The sequence below is a fragment of the Corvus brachyrhynchos genome, unplaced genomic scaffold (assembly GCF_000691975.1).
Source record: "Corvus brachyrhynchos isolate BGI_N302 unplaced genomic scaffold, ASM69197v1 scaffold14, whole genome shotgun sequence".
Lineage (NCBI taxonomy): Eukaryota > Metazoa > Chordata > Aves > Passeriformes > Corvidae > Corvus > Corvus brachyrhynchos.
The window spans coordinates 22,745,345-22,762,066 of record NW_008239110.1 but is presented as its reverse complement, the minus strand read 5'-3'; the positions used below and the strand labels follow the sequence as shown (position 1 = coordinate 22,762,066).

Below are 16,722 nucleotides of genomic sequence, written 5' to 3'. Positions count from 1 at the left end.
CCCGCCGCCCCCTGAAGATTTATATTGTATGTGCAGACGGTTATAAAATTTAACCTAAAATTCTGCAGCGGTAGCATCTGTACAGTTGTCCACATTGTCCAGCTGTCTCCAAATTCTAACGGTCATTTGCACTGATGATGCCTTTATGTATAGGGCCGTTTTCAATATGTTCTGTGTACTTATTTGCAGTTCAACAGGAGTTGATCAAAGAGAGAGAGACATTTTCGGTTTCATAATTTTATGTTTCCCCAAACAATGTAATTTCCAGTATGCACAAGACACTCATGAAAACGTAGTAACACAAACCCCAAAATATGTAATCTGAGTAACTCTTGCTCCAAATGGAAAGCTGCTGCTGACCTACATTTTTGAACCAGAACGGTTCGAAGTTTTTTTTATAACTATCTTAATACAAGTGATACCCTAGTATAACAAAAGGTAATAGTCATTACCTTTTGACCATTTTAACTACTGAAAGCATTTGGGAGATCAAATACTTGGCTATGAATACAGCAAACTGGGATGTTAGTGAACATTTTCAATACAGTAAGGGTTTAAACCACGATGTTTTAAATTAATATATTTATATGCTCTGTTAAAGGTAAGCACATTTTCAAATTTCAAAATGGATAAATAGGAGATTCAATCATAACGGTGGAGAAAAGCGCAGCATATCAAGAAAAATGCTGTCACAAGTAGGTAAGCTTTTTTGAATTCACTGTGAAAACATTAAGGGCAGAAGCTTCATGCTGTAATGTTGAGTTACATGCAATGATTATTGATAAATGTATGAGCAGTGTGATTCCAGAGTCTATTAATTTTAGTTCTCTCTGAAAAGTTAGAAACATTATTTGCATTATGGAGTCAGTTTTGAAAAGTCTCAGTGCTCGTGAAGTACATCTCGCTAATACTTCTGTTTTACAATTGGGTTTTTTGGGGGTTTGGTTTTTTCAGTTGATTGGCAGTTTTGTGTGGGTTTTTTTGGTACCCTTTGCAAGTGCAAAAATGTTATATAGCTACACATATATAAACACAGAGTGGGGAAAAAAATTGTGAGTAATTCTAGTGGGGGGAATCAGGTGCATACCCAAGGGTCATTACAGTCTGTACCAACAACAAATTGCAATTCTATGCAAACTGCTAGAAAGGGATATATCATCTTTGTAGGAGAGAGAATAACAGAACTGTAAGATGAATTCATGCCAAATCATTCATCAGCTTTTGCCAAGAGAATACTACATCTTTGTTAGTGAGGCTTTTTGACATTATCTCCTGGATTTTCTTCTTTTCTATATTCAAATGCACGCTAATTATACACATTAAACCACCTAAGTTGATTTTTAAAGTCTTTCATATGCAAATAAAAATATAGATGTCTCCTTGTGTGTATTTCTTTACATGTGTACACTAACATAAAATACAAAATCAATTACACACTTACACTTTGAGACATTTCTATTAGAGAAAAAATACATATATTGAAGATCTGCTAAGATGTACTGATAGTGCCTGGGCTGCAGAGCGCAATACTTCCGGAGACACTCCGCAATGCTTTCCAATCGGGAAAATAACCCGCAAAAGTTTAATGCAGATTTACTTTGAAATGTTTTCCCTGGGAAAAAGGAAAAAAGGATGAGGCTTTAAACTGAAGAGTTCATACCACTAACTCTTTTTCCTCCCATTTGTTTCAGCAACTCGGCTACAAGATTGGAACTAAGAGGCTATAAAATTGAGGCCCTCAGCACAATGAAATCAGTCTGCTATAAAAGGCAACACATGCCAGTTTTTCCTCCCCAATGGCAGATGCCACACCCTAAAGCAGACAGAAGGCACTGCAGTCTGTGCAAGGGAAGCACAACACAAAGCAACAACGATGGTTCAATTTTCTAGATCACAAATAATGTTGAAATTCCTTTTGCCATCTTTGCTCAGATGATGAGTGGTAGTGTTTGTTAAATTCAAATGCTCCTTTCCAAAAGCTCTCATTGTATGCATGAATTATGAATTTATTATAATATAATGTAAAAAAGCTCTAATTGCCATGCATATTATCTGCTGCAAAGTGATTGCGTTGATATTTGATATTGCAAGTGCACAGTTTCACTTTAGTTCTATTTTCATTGTTCCTTCAATTTAATTATTTTCTGTAAACCAATGTTGTCCAAGTGTTGTTTCTTTCTCTTGATTTTTTTCCTAATAACCTATAAGCTCTGGTGCTCTAGGATCCCTCTTCAAAATAAACATAATTTTATAAACTTACTGTTGGTAATTTGTTTACACCATTGGCTACAACATTCATACAGACCTCCTAGGCCACCTGTCTGTAGTTCAATCCCATGAAAGCTAGGTGCCTTTCCCAGCAGTATAGCAGCCATCCTTCTGTTTGGCCTTCCAAGTCGTACAAAGAGTAACACTGAAGAGAGAGCCAGAAAACAAACCAATATTGTAATAGCTCTGAGATGTTACGTTAGAGATATTGGAAGAAATAGTTAAATGGTTTTTTGTTGAGGTAAGAATCCAGTCAGAGGTTCAAGATTCTGTTGGATTTGACATGGCTACACACAGGAGTCTGAAAAATTCCTGTGTACAAAAGAAAAAAGCTTGTCATTGGGATCTTGTTGTGCTTTATGGTTAAACCCACTGTGCAATTTAATGAAACTGTTGTCAAATTCACTGTAATTCTCAATTTCCTTCTTTTAGATTTGCATTAGATTTAATGAGAAAAAAAGAGAGAAGTATGTGGGCTTTTATTAAATTATCACTTCTATTACTAGTTAAACATCCAATTGAAATCGTTCTGAAGTCAGTGCAAATCTTTTAATTTATTTCAGTAAGGCATAAATCAGATTGCAGAAAAGTAGGCAGCCAGCTCAGGGCTGCTTTAACTTGGTATTTGGAATTATAGTAATGGAATTTTGCTTTAAAAGATCCCTTATGTGGTCAACATATAAATATAACATAGTGGTGTTTTCTTTATTATGTAATATTTACATTTCAGTCACAAATGTAAAAAGTAAACTATTGCCATAGATGTCCATCTGATAAGCCAGAATCTCCAGGGTGTAAAGCCTGTAGGTAAGTGTAAAAATTTTATTTTAGCTGGTCAAAATGAACTTTGAACAAAATGTGGTTTATGCCAACAGATCATGGCCTAAAACATGTAGAGAGTGACACATTGTACCATTTAATTAAAATCCAATCTTTAGCAGCCACTAATCCTGGGCAATTTAATCAATTTCTTCTGGCAATGCATAAACAAAAGGACTTAAAACCATCACCATCTCCATCTCGAGAACGTCATACATGATTTTTTTATGGAAATGCAACATACTAGATAGACCACTTGAATAGACTGTTTAAATACCTCAGTTTTACAAATGCGAATCATCCATTGAAGCCAATAAGATCACTCGCTTCCTTAAAGTTAAGCCCTGATTAAGTGCTTCTGTGCACTGAGGCCTCTGTGAAAAAACAGCTCTTGTGTCTGCACTTCGGTGAGATAGGGGCCCAACCAATTTTCTAAATCAAAATAAGATCTTGCCTTTGGCAGTAATAGGAGGAATTGTTGATTTCGGGGTTCACCCACCAGTGAAATCTAGGCCTTTAACCTGAATTACACTAATATTTCTGGATCCTTTGTCATTGTTTGAGAACATCATTGCATTTTGGAGAAATTTAGGAAAAGGCCATCCTTCCTTTGAATTAATAATTTATGGTCCCATTTTTTATAAATTAGAAAAGTTAAAAAAGGCTCAGTATAACAGTAATCATAGAGTTCTCTGCCAAGTTTCTTGCCCATTCTCCTGCCTTTTACAAATCTCTTCTGATGTGCAAGAGACACATGGGAAACCGAAAGAAATATTTGCTGCTAGCTGTGCATTGGTTGGAGGTCCTTCCTATTGTCAGTTGTAGCTTGCCGAGTTGACTGATACATTGAAGAAACAGTGAAACTGACAGTACACAGCTTTCACTCTCATAAAATAAATGACATTGGTACCTTAGCTGTAAACACGCTGGATGTTCCAAGAAAAATAAAAAGCCGTAAGTTTTCTTTCCTAAACTTTTTCCACTCTATAGTCTTACATTTTATATATCACAGTATTTATCAATTGCTGTTTCTAGAAGCAGGTTACTGTGGCGTCCATGTCTTAACCAAGTAAAATATGTGTGTCTAGGATATTTTTATGTACAGACAGAAATGCATGTATTTTAATACAAGATGGCACAGTATTCTTCCTTTGCAAACTGAATTTCTTCTCTATGACTATAGTGTATATGTAATTCTGAATTTTTATAAATGTGCCAAATTATGATTTTGCCTTATGCACTCTATTTCTGACCCATTTCTATAGTATTTTACCATTTACAGTCTCAAATACAGCATCTCTGAGTCTTTTAGCTGGAGACCCACCTTTTTCCTTTGCTGTAATAGTCTGTAATTCCCTCTCTTCCTCACATTATTTTCATTCCCCACCCTTTCACATGTGCATACACATCTGCTTGCTGGGTAATCCCAAATTCCTGCAGCCCAACTTGCAGCTGCCTTAGCCTCCTGAAGCATAGTCTGATAGTGATGCTGTATCACTTACAAATATTGCTCACACTGTAATCCTGCCCTCCAAGTTCCAATGAAGTTCACCCCAGTGCAATTTTCTTCAGCTCCTTTGCACAAGGGACACAAAGTGAATGTTCTTGGGGATGAAAAGGAGGAGCTGCAAAGCCTCAAAGAGGGTGAGGGAAATGTGAGGTGGAAGAGGTCAGATGAAATTATCCTGAACCTTCTCCATCCCAACTTAGTACATCTTGTCCTTTCTCAAGGGGAAAACTTCCTGGTTTGAGAGCTGATGCTTTGATACATTTACCCTTGTATGGTAAAGCACTCTTGTACACTGAGAAGTCCAGTTGCTCCCACTTCACCATCAAGGACAAGAGACACAAGGGGGGAATGCATGAACAGTTCTTTCAGCTGCAGTGCCAGCTCTAGGAGCTCCAAGCGACTGCCAGAGTCATTTGGTAGGGACCTCAGGGGGGCTAATGCAAGGGTCTGTGAGGATGCATGATGTGCCAGCAACCCAAGAGGGGAGAAAGAAAACTTATTTTTATCCCAATCCTTGCACTGACTCACCCAACGGCCCAAACAGTAGTGCTGGCATAACAGGAAGGGGGAAGAGAAGGGGCAGAGCATACGAGGCCGTTACCCGCTTCTTTCTGTTTGACCAAAGAGGAGGTTTGGTGGCAGAGGGAGATAATAGGGTCTGTTTAGCCAACACTACTGCCAAAAAAAATGTATGTCATAAGATTATAAACAGGTGCTCTTTTCCAAAACCCAGCTGAGACAGTGAAAAAAGTTACTGTTCCCATTTTTTGTCGGCATCACCCTGTCAGATATTAATGCTCCTCACATCTGCTGGTACAGTTGCTCCTACATGTATTCCCCAAACCTTCCTAGATTAAACAGCCCAGGTTACCAGACTTATTTTTAAACTATCTGCATTAGCTGAGACCCATTTGCCTAAATAAGATTAGGATAAAGTGAGCCAACAGATCTGAGGAGACAGTGGACTCCAGCTGAGGGACAATAAACAGCTGGCAGGTGGTAGTAACCTCTTCTATAAACACGACTTTTGAGGTATTGAGGGACTTCATCCATTTAGGCCCTAAATGTTGGTCATGGTGATATAGAGACAGTTTACATGTCAGTAAAGAGAGTTTATCCATTCTTGTCATGTCAGGCCTGGAGTAGTAAAAAATTCACAGTGTGGGGTTTGCAACCTTCTGTTTATTAGTTTCTTATTCTATTTCTGCATCAACGGGATGTACACTTATGAAGCATGTGCTGCACTATATGTACATCTCCAGAGTCCCAGGTTTGTATTACAGCTGATGGTCCATCATCCTTGCTTACGCAGTGACTCAATGGAGCCTGTAAGCTGCAAAAGTGAGCTTGCAATTCTTGCCTGAGTTTCAGGTGGGAATGCTCCTTGCACAGGATGCAGCTGAAATGCCTGTGATCTCTAGATTCGCTCTGAGAGGTTAGCATGGATGAAGTTGCTCCACACATCAGCTGCAGAAGGGGCAGCCATGGCTTTGTTCCCAGGGAGCCAGCAGAGGAGAAGGCTGTGCTCCTGAGGGGTGCACTAGCTATCTGTTACGCACGCAGTCCCCACGGACATGCTGAGCTTGCCCCTGTCCTCAGCAAACAGGACGTCACCATCAACTGCCACTGGGGTACCTCACTTTCACATCCTCTCTGCCATGACACGTCTGATTGCCAAAGACACAATCAAATCCTCATTAAAAGGGTGAAGTGTTTCTTAAGAAGAGCACCCCCCACAGCTGGCCCCCTGCTTCAAATAAGCTAAGAGTTAAACTAACCTAAGAGAAAGGGTTTTTTTTAATATCTTGGATATAAACTACTTCAAGATACGCAGATCTAAAAGATCTCAAAATGCTACTAGTCTAGGGTGTGACCCTGGAAATGCTTACTAATTCATGTAGTCCTTGCTCCTGTTAAGCCATGAAACTTAGTGACAGACTTGAGAATTTACCATGTGATGAGGACTGGATTGTTTAAAACATCTGTTTCTTCCTGCTTAAATATAAAAAGTAATGTTATTAGAATTAGAAAGACCATTTTATTAATCCAAAATATCATCTAGTTATTTAACAAAGACTTAACAATATGAGTCATCTGCATTAACAAATCCAGATGCTATAGTCAGAGGCAGGAAAGACTCAGGGACTGACAACAGGCTTGCTTTTTATGCTTTTTATGCTAATTTATTTTCTGTTTGTTTTTCATTCTAAACAGACCATCCCTAATATTTTATCTCACTTGGTGGATTTTAGGAAAATTGTAAGTGAAGAGAAAAATTCTGGGTTCTCTCTCCTTCTTAAAAAGGTAATATACAAATACTATTAAGATTTTTCTAATCTATTCAGCAGACTTCGTAACAAAATTAAATGTGTGTGTATCTTTTTGCCGTGTTACAGCTGGTTTCTTCTCATCCAGAGGATTGGACAAATGTGGTTTTCATTTGGCCACATTTAAATTTAAATTGCCACACCATTCTGTGCTGGGTGTGAACTTACTGTGCATATATCCAAGAAGAAAGGACCGTAATTTGGGAACTGCTATCCATGGTGATTCTCACCAGCTAGAAATCAGGGACTGCACTCATTCTGGGAAAGGCCACATCAGGTAAAATCATCACAGTCACCTTGTCTTTTTTGCTCTTCATTGAAGGGCTGGTACCACTGAAAGGGAATTTTCAAAGTGTCTTGTGACAGAAGAATCAAAGTTCAGCAAGAGCAAAGTGAGGCCAGTACTAAACACTTTGCTGATTTAATTTTAATACATATAATTTTTATACAGGGATCTTATTTGCACAGCTCAATGGAGTAGTGTATTTGAAGAGCACTGCTGATTAATTAGATTGGTTCAGTATGAATGAATTAGGTGATCTCTATTTTATGTCTGTTTCAAAGTTCACTATTGTGAACTTCACCCCATTCGGTGCTCCATCCTGTTCAAAAGACTTATTGCTAACTTTACTTGGGCAAGAAAGGGAATCATTAAAATCACTAAGCAAGCCTCATGAGTATGGTGGGTTCTCTTACAGTTATATAAATGCACCTCATTACTAAGGGGAACTGACTTTCTAGGTAGGTTTTGAAAACAGAGGGATCATGAGTTGGAAGGTGTGGAAACTGCAGGTTTTATGACCAGACCTGAACCCAAGTTCTCTGTTCCTGGGATGGAGTCTATACCAGCTTTAAAAGTAATCTGCCTCTTTTTATAACTATATTGTGTATTTTGCTCCTATTTTCTCTAAAGACTGCAGAAACAACTGATTTAATTTATTAGGAATATTTATCTCAACCTGTCAGTAAAAACAAATTCACATTTCCCTTAGAAATACAACAAAGGTGGAAAATGCTAGACTTTCCTTTTTGCTTCTTTACTTCCAGTTCAGGAGTTCCTTTATTCAGTCTGATGTTAAATCTACTTGTATTAGAGAATCCTTTTTATCTGAGCAAATCTTATTCCTTAGCAATGAATCTCAGAACATTGTGGGGTGATTGTATAAAGCCATTGCTTTTTCTTTATTGCCCACTAAAGAAACATTTATGATTAAATGGGAAAGGGAACTATCTCATTCTCCTGAGCTGGAGATATTGGACTCAATAATGTCCTTCATATGTGTATGCTCTATTTCAGCTAACCTGTTAGAATTGCAATATAAAATTGTAAATCAATGGCATCAAGCACCTGTGAAGATGAGTAAGATTGCAAGTCATTTCTCAGATAGATTTGGAGAAACAGCTCCCAGCCAAGAACTCTTTTACATGTTCTACAGGGTCTGTCCTAAATTACCGCAATAAAGTCACTTGTTATACATCATATTGAGAAAATTTCCAGCTGTCTGATGTCAAGTACTGAGAAATGCTATACATAGGGACACTTGGACTTTGAGGTATGTGACATACAACTGGATATTAATAAAAATTGAGTTACAGGTTATTCAACTGGTTATTTGCAGAGCTAAAAATTCAGAATCTTCTTCAATAATGAAAGTGGATCCTCAGGAATTTGTTCAAATTTGTTCTGTTTAGCTAATAACTGCAGAAAATGCATTATTTCTATATAAGGTGTTCCTTTATTGATTACTTTTGTGCTGGTATGAATAGTTAAACTCAGATACTCATAAACACTTTATGGGCTAGAAAGAATGAAAGTAATGAGGAATTTTGTTTGTTTTTCTTGTCTTTCTGTAATCATAATGGTATCTCTTTTTAAGCTTGTTATCTTCTGCTCGGCTGATTCTCTTGTAAGGGCTTTAATAATACAAATTTAATATGAAGTATACCTTTGTACCTACAAATATATATCAGTCAAAACCCTTACTTTCTGCCTTTAGGAATAAATTTACTAAGACTTATATATGTGAAATATCTCCAGACCTTACAAAAGCAGAGTTGTTAGTGCCCCGGCATGCTTTTTACCGCCACAGAGCTTGGAGATCAGTGCAGTGTAAAACTTGGCATGGCAGCCAGAAAATATAAAATAAAAATACACACCACCCAGGTGATGATCTTTCAGCCCCCCTCACAGAGCTGACAGTAGCCACTGAGAACACCCTGTCACAAGGGTGTTCTCACTCTTCCTGCAGAGGACACCAGAAGGTGGGGTGGATATGTCTTAGTGTGTCAACCTGGTGGTTTATGCTGCTTTGGGAGAGTGATGGCAGGTCTGCTGCTGGAAAAGGGATTAGAATGTTACCTAGAAGAATGCAGATAAAAGGAGTCAAAGAATGATCAAAGAATGAATCAGAGAGAGGAGAAACTCCAAGGAGAGGCACCTGCACAGAAGATTGCATCACAAGAGGTCAAAACATCTTGGGGCTCTGGATTGATAAACATGAGGCAAAAGCTATAAGCTAGAAAAGAAAATGGTGACTTCTTCACTTGGTGTCTTTGACTCAAAAATGGTTTCTAGATGTTTGCTCATTTATGAATCATAAGGCTTAATTACATGAAATTGCTTGACCTGTGTTGTACCTCAGGTTATGTTACCTAAAGGTATCTTCTGACCTTAAATTTTATGAATCTGCATAAAGTAGCTGTAAGGAAAGAAGAGCAGAATATAATGTTGTTTCACTGATTTGAATTACAACATGCATTTGCATCTTCATTTGCATTTACTGTCTTAAGAGTAACTGTACTGAATGCACTTGTGTGATAGAGTTGTCACTGTGAGTTGAAAAGAGGTGAATGTGTGTTCTGAATGACCAAGATCACATTAACAGGACTGATGTCTACCAGCATAGCTCTAAAGAGATGCCAGGCATAGCTGTGTCAACAGAAGCCTCTAGTAGAGACACAGTTGTACCAGTAAAATGGTATTTTCACCAATAATATTTTATGCTAGTGCTGGGAGATGGTTTTATCCTACTAGCAGACAGTACAGATGTATCCATGCTAAACTGCTTAGGATTTTAGTATTCACAGCAAAATACTCCCCTCAGAGATTCCTAAACCAGTTTTGTTGGTGCTGCCAGAGAAAGGGCATGCAACTGGCCCTGGCAACTGTCAGCTTTGTGGTACCACACATGACAGCATTTAATAAAGGGAGAGTGCAGAGAGAGTTTCAGGAGAAGTCCAGGCTAAATCTGTTGGCCAAATAGTTATGTCAGGGAGGAGTGTGAAAAGATCAGGCTGAACGAAGTCAGAATAAACAAAAAGTTCTTTCTCAAAAACAGTTTCTGTCATTTGAAGCAAAGGTTTAACAATACTGGCAAAAGTGATACTGGAATAAATTGCGCTGACCCCATGGTTTTTGTAATTAAAACTACACTGGAAAATTCTTTGTGGTGTAAACTGGCTCTCAGAAAAGACTCTAGGGGAAAGGGTGAAGGGTGGTAACAGTTAGCACTTCATTCAGGAGCAGGGAACGAGGAGGGAACATCACTGTTTTGGTCTATAAGCGTAGGCCAGATGCACCAGCCTGATCAGGCTGTGAGCAATTCTCAAGCCTTGCCCGTGAAAGGTGTGGGTGTTACTCTGTTTTACTCTTATTTAGCTGTGCTCACGGCCTCCATTTCCAGGGAGTTCCTAGGAGGTAGATGTGCACAGCTTTAGGACCAGCCTGGCATAGTGAGTCTCTACTGAGCAGGTGCTCAAAAGTGCAATTCTTTTTCGCTGTTCATATCTAGGTGCTCTATAATTTGGAAGGGCATGACCACTAATCAACCTTTACTCCACCTTAATAAAGTTGTGCAATATTCCATGCCCTTAATTATTTTTTTTCTTTTTATCCTCCATAAACTTCTTGAAGCCTTTTAGTACTCTGATGCAGTTTTTCTTCTGTCACTGGTTCTGCAGCTTCAGCTATAGCAGTGATTTTCCTGCTCAAAGAAGGTTTATACAACTCACTGGTTGTATGTTAGAGCTTTCACTGCATCTGCACCACTCACACCTGAGCCCTTCTCCTCACGGAGGAAAAGGACTCAAATGCTGAACCTCAGGGCATTCAGAAACCATTTGAAGGTGATTGTGGAAATGATTGTTGGGAATGTGTTTTTAAGCAAGGTGAACTAGGGGTGAGGGTTTTGGGGAAGCAGATTTTCCTGGCTGCTCTGACTGCTTCTTCTCTCTCCCTCTTGAGCTGTTGTGCCATTTTTGCCTCGTGGTGCTGTTCACAGTGCTCACCCACCACAGGGATTTTCTCCTTATTTCCAGAGCTGAAGCTCTGACTCTTCCTTCACTCGTCCCACTATCACCCCCTTTGTCTGTCCCTCATTGCAGCAGCTGCCAGTCTCACGTGTGCGCAGACATCCCACGCAGGGCTGTGTGGTGCTTTGTTTCACTCCTCCTCTTGGGAAAACTTGAAGGACTGGCAGTGAGGCAGGAAGGTGAGGGATCTGGGAGAGGTGTAGGCACATCTCAGGGCAGGCCCAGCTAGAGGCCGGGAGATGCAAATGAATACAGAAAATATTGCAACCTCTGCTCCAAGGTTGTGCCGTGTGCCTTAGAAAGGACGGCGCTGGCACACAGGAGGTCTGGAGAACGCTGAAGCGGCCCATTCCTCTCCATGAGGTGTGCCAACACACACCCAAGCAGCCCAAGAAGACGAACACAGCTGGGAACAAGAGCCTGTGGATTAGTGAACTGCTCTCTGCAGTTACTGCGCGTTCTTGCTTGCCCTTTCCAAGAAATTTGGGCTCACCCAGGAAAGGGAGGGCTCAGCTGCCGGGGGAGGTGGGAGCAGCGCAGATCCTAATTCGCTCCCTTGGCAGGCCTGGTGCAGAGCCAGCCGTGCCAGGGTGAGGGGGGGCCTGCAGCTGGCTGTGCCCAGTGCTGCTGGCCACTGCCCTTCTGTGCCCAGCCCAGGCATGGGAGATACTGCTCAGCTTGGTTTGGTTCTGCCGGTGGAGACAGGACCAGGGTGAGGCATGCACCGCCTGCTGCCCTGAGCCAGAGAGGGTTCAGATACTCAGCGGGAAGCCCAGTGGGGCTCAGGAAGGATCAAAACTTTGGCATGAATGTGGGAGAGTCCTGGCAGGGCTGTGCTGGGCGACTCCTTTGGCAAACGGCCTCCGGCTTGGAGTACGAGCACTGTGCAGCCCCTTGGTGAAGCACTGGGGCGGTGACTGGTTTGGGGACATTCACAAGGGTCCCTCTTGGAGATGGAAGCTCTGCTTGGCGAGAGCTGTGTTTGCTTTTGCTGGCACAGAGAGGAAGATTTAAAAAGCAAACAAACAAACAAAAAGCCACAATGGCTGAAACAGTGAGTTCAAATACCACTTACACTCATGTGTTGCAAATTTGCTCCACAAAAAAATGTTATTTTAGCACAAAGATTTAGGGAGTGTGAGCAACACAGATGCCAAGCTGTTCCAATAACAATATGTGAAGAAATATTTATATAGGACTCCAAGTTGAGTGGGCAAAAAAAGTGTGTGTCTTTAAATCAATTCAATCCGGATCGGTGCAGCTAAGTGCCCCGGCCCTGGTGCTGCTCAGGATGATCCCGGGAGCAGTTTGCGAACACCGGGAACCCCGGGAGCGGCCGCCATGTCGCGCACCGCGGGCTGTGGGCAGGGCGGGGAGGGCTCCTCTCCGCACGCAGACCTGCCCCTCTGGATCGGACGAGACCAGAGTTTACGTGCTTACATTCTTCTTGAGTGCTCAGTGTGTTGTGCCAGGTCATCCGCGCAGTGGTGCCACCGGAGCTGCGGTGCTCTATGCCGCCTGCTGAGCTGGTGACACTGCCTGCCGGGGTTGTTTTTTTGGGGCAACATTTCCCCCCATGCTTGTGCATCCCTTTCTTGTTCTACTCAGAAGTTCCCCGCGTTGGGACTTCCAAACCCATTGTCTGTAGAGAAAACGCTTGTGTTAGTAGAAGTTACTGTAAATCACAGTTCTTGAAGGAGCATAAATGGAAAAAAACTCTCTGGAAAATACTTAAAACTTTTATTTGAGGTACAAAGAGCACAGAAGTTAAATTGTTAAAGGGTTACAAATACCAATGGAAAAGTAGTAGTTGGATTAAACAGGAGTACGGGTTCTATCACACCCTGAATTCTCATTCTATAGATGTACAGCAAGACCCTTACTAATCTGTTATAAAGTTCTCACAGCCGGAGTGTATCTTTGCTCCATTCCCCACCTCGCAGGCATAAAGTTTGTTTTGTGATGGAGGTTTCAGGAGCAGACAAAGAAGAAGCTGTGATCCCGGTGCTCCACTGGGCAGTGTTGTGTGTTGCCAATATCATATGAAGCTGTTGTTACCACAGCCTTGACAGGCAGTGCTATCATAGCAACCCAGTGTTTTGCAGTCTTTTGAGAATTTAATTACATGGATTTTTTTTTTTTTAAGTTAAAGTAAGTTTCCATAAATGTATTGACAAGGTTAGAAATGTTACCGAAGTATACCCCTCAATGGGTGAAATGCTAGAAAATCCAGCCAGCCATTGTTTGTTTTTCAAATTAGGATAATATTTGACTGGGGAAAGGGTCTGACATCTGATTTTGTAATTTCTTGGGTTTGCAATACTACCTGACACCGTACCTGAACTGTGTCCTAGTGTAGCTGCTCTGGCTGTGGACAGGAGTGTCATGCACAAGCAGAGTGGCGCAAGGCTCCTGGACACCTGATGTATGGTGTCTTCCCTCACGGGATGCAACAGCCCCTCCAGCCTTCGAAGCCTGGAGCCATTGCCTGTAATGGACACATCTGTAAACCACCAGGACTCACACTTCTGTTTCTGTGTTGTTCCATTCACCTACTGCCCACATGCTGTTCCTTCCCTCCAGTAGGATGCTGACCCCCGAAATAACAGATTTGCTTGGGTGTTTTTTCTCTTCTGCATAGGACTTCTCAGGTAAAGTTTAACTGAGAAGTCAGAGTGGGCTTAGTGGTCTTGCATGGTCCTGTGCACATACATCTACGTGTATGGATGAACCAAGACTCAAGTATGTCATTCTCCAACAGAAAATAAATGTTTTGTTTAATGTCTTAGAAAGAAATTTCCTACATTTATAGAATGGGTCTGTACTACCCTGACCACAGAACAGGTCTTTCTCTCTTGGGTTTTACAAAACATGCTCAAAGTGGGGGCCAGAGAGGAAATCAATGATTGGAGACACTATATACTGATTTACAGATAGATTAGGGATATCAATATTACAACCAACATGGATATTTATGCACTGTGTTTGTACTGTCTGTGTAGAAAGATTCTGATGAGTATAACTGCCTTCTTGAACGTGTATCAAATCATGGTTGTAGAGAATGGAAGAACGACTTTGTGAAGTTCAAGCTTTTTCTCCTTTGTAAAAGCAAGAGCAATTTGAAAGATGGTGTAAATTTTAAAATTCAAATGGCTCAAGTGCCTTACTCTAGGAGTTGGAGGAAAGAACATCTTAGCTGTACTGCTACCGCTTACGCACATTTAAAAATAGACAACACAAAGAGTCTGTATATACTTCATGTGTCTTGCACTGTAAATACAACTTTGGTGGTTTATGCCATGTCCAAAACAGAAAGAGATCCTGTACCTTCTTCTCTAACAAAAGGTTTACTTGAGAGGGGCAAAAGCTCAGTTGAAATTGAGACATGTTGTTTCTCTTACTCTAATTTAGCTCAAAGTCTATAAATTCCCAGCTAAAATTTTTGAGACAATCAAAAAAAGATCCTTAAGTAGAACTGGATTTTTTACAGATACAGTATGTGAGGAGGAATATTTTCACCAACATTTTCTTTCTCCAGTGTCATTTTTATGTGGCTATCATGTAGATAACAGCAGGGAATTCCACTTAAGTAGATCCTTAATGGATTTAACTAATGGTTTCTTTGTGATGCTCTCAGACAGTTCTCCTGTAATGTGGATCCTCTAAATATTTAAATCCACCATTGAAGCATTTAATAGGAAGAAAGTCTCCTACCATTAGAATAAAGAAAAGGCTTTCAGCTGGAAACAATACCAAAACAAAATCTGATTTGTACAACTGCATCAAGGATCCAAGCCCACTTACTCTCTGAGGCAGCTGATACAAAAAGGACCTGGGGTGCCAGGTAAACAAGCAGTCATTTGTATATTCAGACAGTCTCTGTCCTTTGCTGTTTCTCTACATCCTTCATATTTTTGAGGGCTGTTTGTAGTGATTATTGGTTTGAATGAGCAATAAAGCTGGTAAATTAATACTGCTACTTGGTGTTGGTACAGGGAAACTGCCTAAGCCATGGTCTTGTGGAATCTTGAAGATAGCAGATAGGTTAAGCTGGGATGCTTCTCCTGTTTTGAGTCTTCTGACACTGTTTCAAAGTGATCTTTCTTACTATTCTATCCATTGTCCTTTTTTATTCTTCGTACAAGTGGAGCCTAATGTTTGTTGAGTTCCATAAAATATTTGACCTGGAAGGAGAGACTTTTTAGACATCTACTTACTATATTGTCAAGACCAAATTTTTTCTCTCCTGTCGCTTGCTTGGGAAGAACAGTCACTTCAGAAACTAAGACTGGTCTTTAAGGTGTCTGCTTAGCCCTGGATTTTACTATGTTTCCCTTGCACGAAGAAGAAAATCTACTGTTTTCAATCTAGATTGTTTCTGAAAATGATAAATAATAGAAAAATAAAGGCTCCCTGTAGCTTGCATTCAACCGAACAAAACCATAGAGCTGCTTTTGTGGTGTATAAAATCCATACCCTACCTTTTGAATACATAGGACTCCTCAAAAAGAATAAATATCACTTTCAGCTAAATAAATCTGTTCATTTTGTTCTGCACAGTTTGGGCAGGGACATTTATTTCTGCAGATGATATTAATAAATTTATAGGAATTTTCTGCAATCACTTGACAATCTGTATTGTCTAAATCCACCTGTACCTGTTCCATATCTAGCCCTTAAATATAGCCGCTTTTAAAATTTTATTCTCTGATATTTCTGTGATAAGATTAATTTCTGCATTTCCATCACTTGGTATTGTTACACATAGAAACACGTAAAGCCATTCTGAATTCTTGTGTGCACAAGCATGGCATAAATAATACACAATATAAGCAATAAAGTTTCTCACTTGCTATGGAAACTGGCCATCCAGAAAGGGCGTGTGGGACCAAGTTGCCCAGAATGGCACCGTCATTTGGCTCTATGGGGAGGTTCTCTAATAAAATGAGCAGGCACACTTAGATTTTCCTTCTTGTTGCATCTCAGCGCCGTTAGCGATAATGCAGAACTATCAGCATGTTCCTCTCACGCTTGTACTTTATGTTGCATGGATACACTCAAAGGCTCGAATTAAAGGCTTTCTTGCTATCCTACCCACTGCCAGAAATGGAGTGCCTGTTTTTAAACCAAGTGCTGGATTCTTTGTTACTCTGTATCTCCTGCAGTTATGTAAACCAAAGAGAGTCAACGGAAAATGGCTATTGGATATTAACATCTGTGTAAATCAGTGCAGATGCTGAACTAGTAGCATTTTGTATCCCCTTGCAGAGCAGAATATGACTACCCCAAATCAAAAATGGGGTGAAATTTATTTGGGGAGAAGGAAAGCAGTAATGAGTTAGTACATGGAAACTGCTGTTACTTAGATCCACTCAAAACTTTTTTAATCCAGGTGCCTGTGTAGGTTATTATGTATGTTAAGTATGTTATGTGTTTGTACTCTCACAGCCCCAAAAGCCCACCATATCCAAAGCAGCATGGCCAGCA

The 16,722-nt window shown here is 40.3% G+C and overlaps 1 long non-coding RNA gene across 1 annotated transcript in view; it reads left to right on the top strand.

Annotated features, from left to right (window-relative positions):
* Positions 1-2,259, top strand: part of LOC108448040 — a 3,150-nt gene extending 891 nt beyond the window's left edge. Inside the window, exons 2-3 of the long non-coding RNA XR_001863825.1 lie at positions 602-699; positions 1,692-2,259. This is a non-coding gene — a long non-coding RNA (uncharacterized LOC108448040). The remainder of the gene's footprint in view (positions 1-601; positions 700-1,691) is intronic.
* Positions 2,260-16,722: the final 14,463 nt, after the last annotated feature.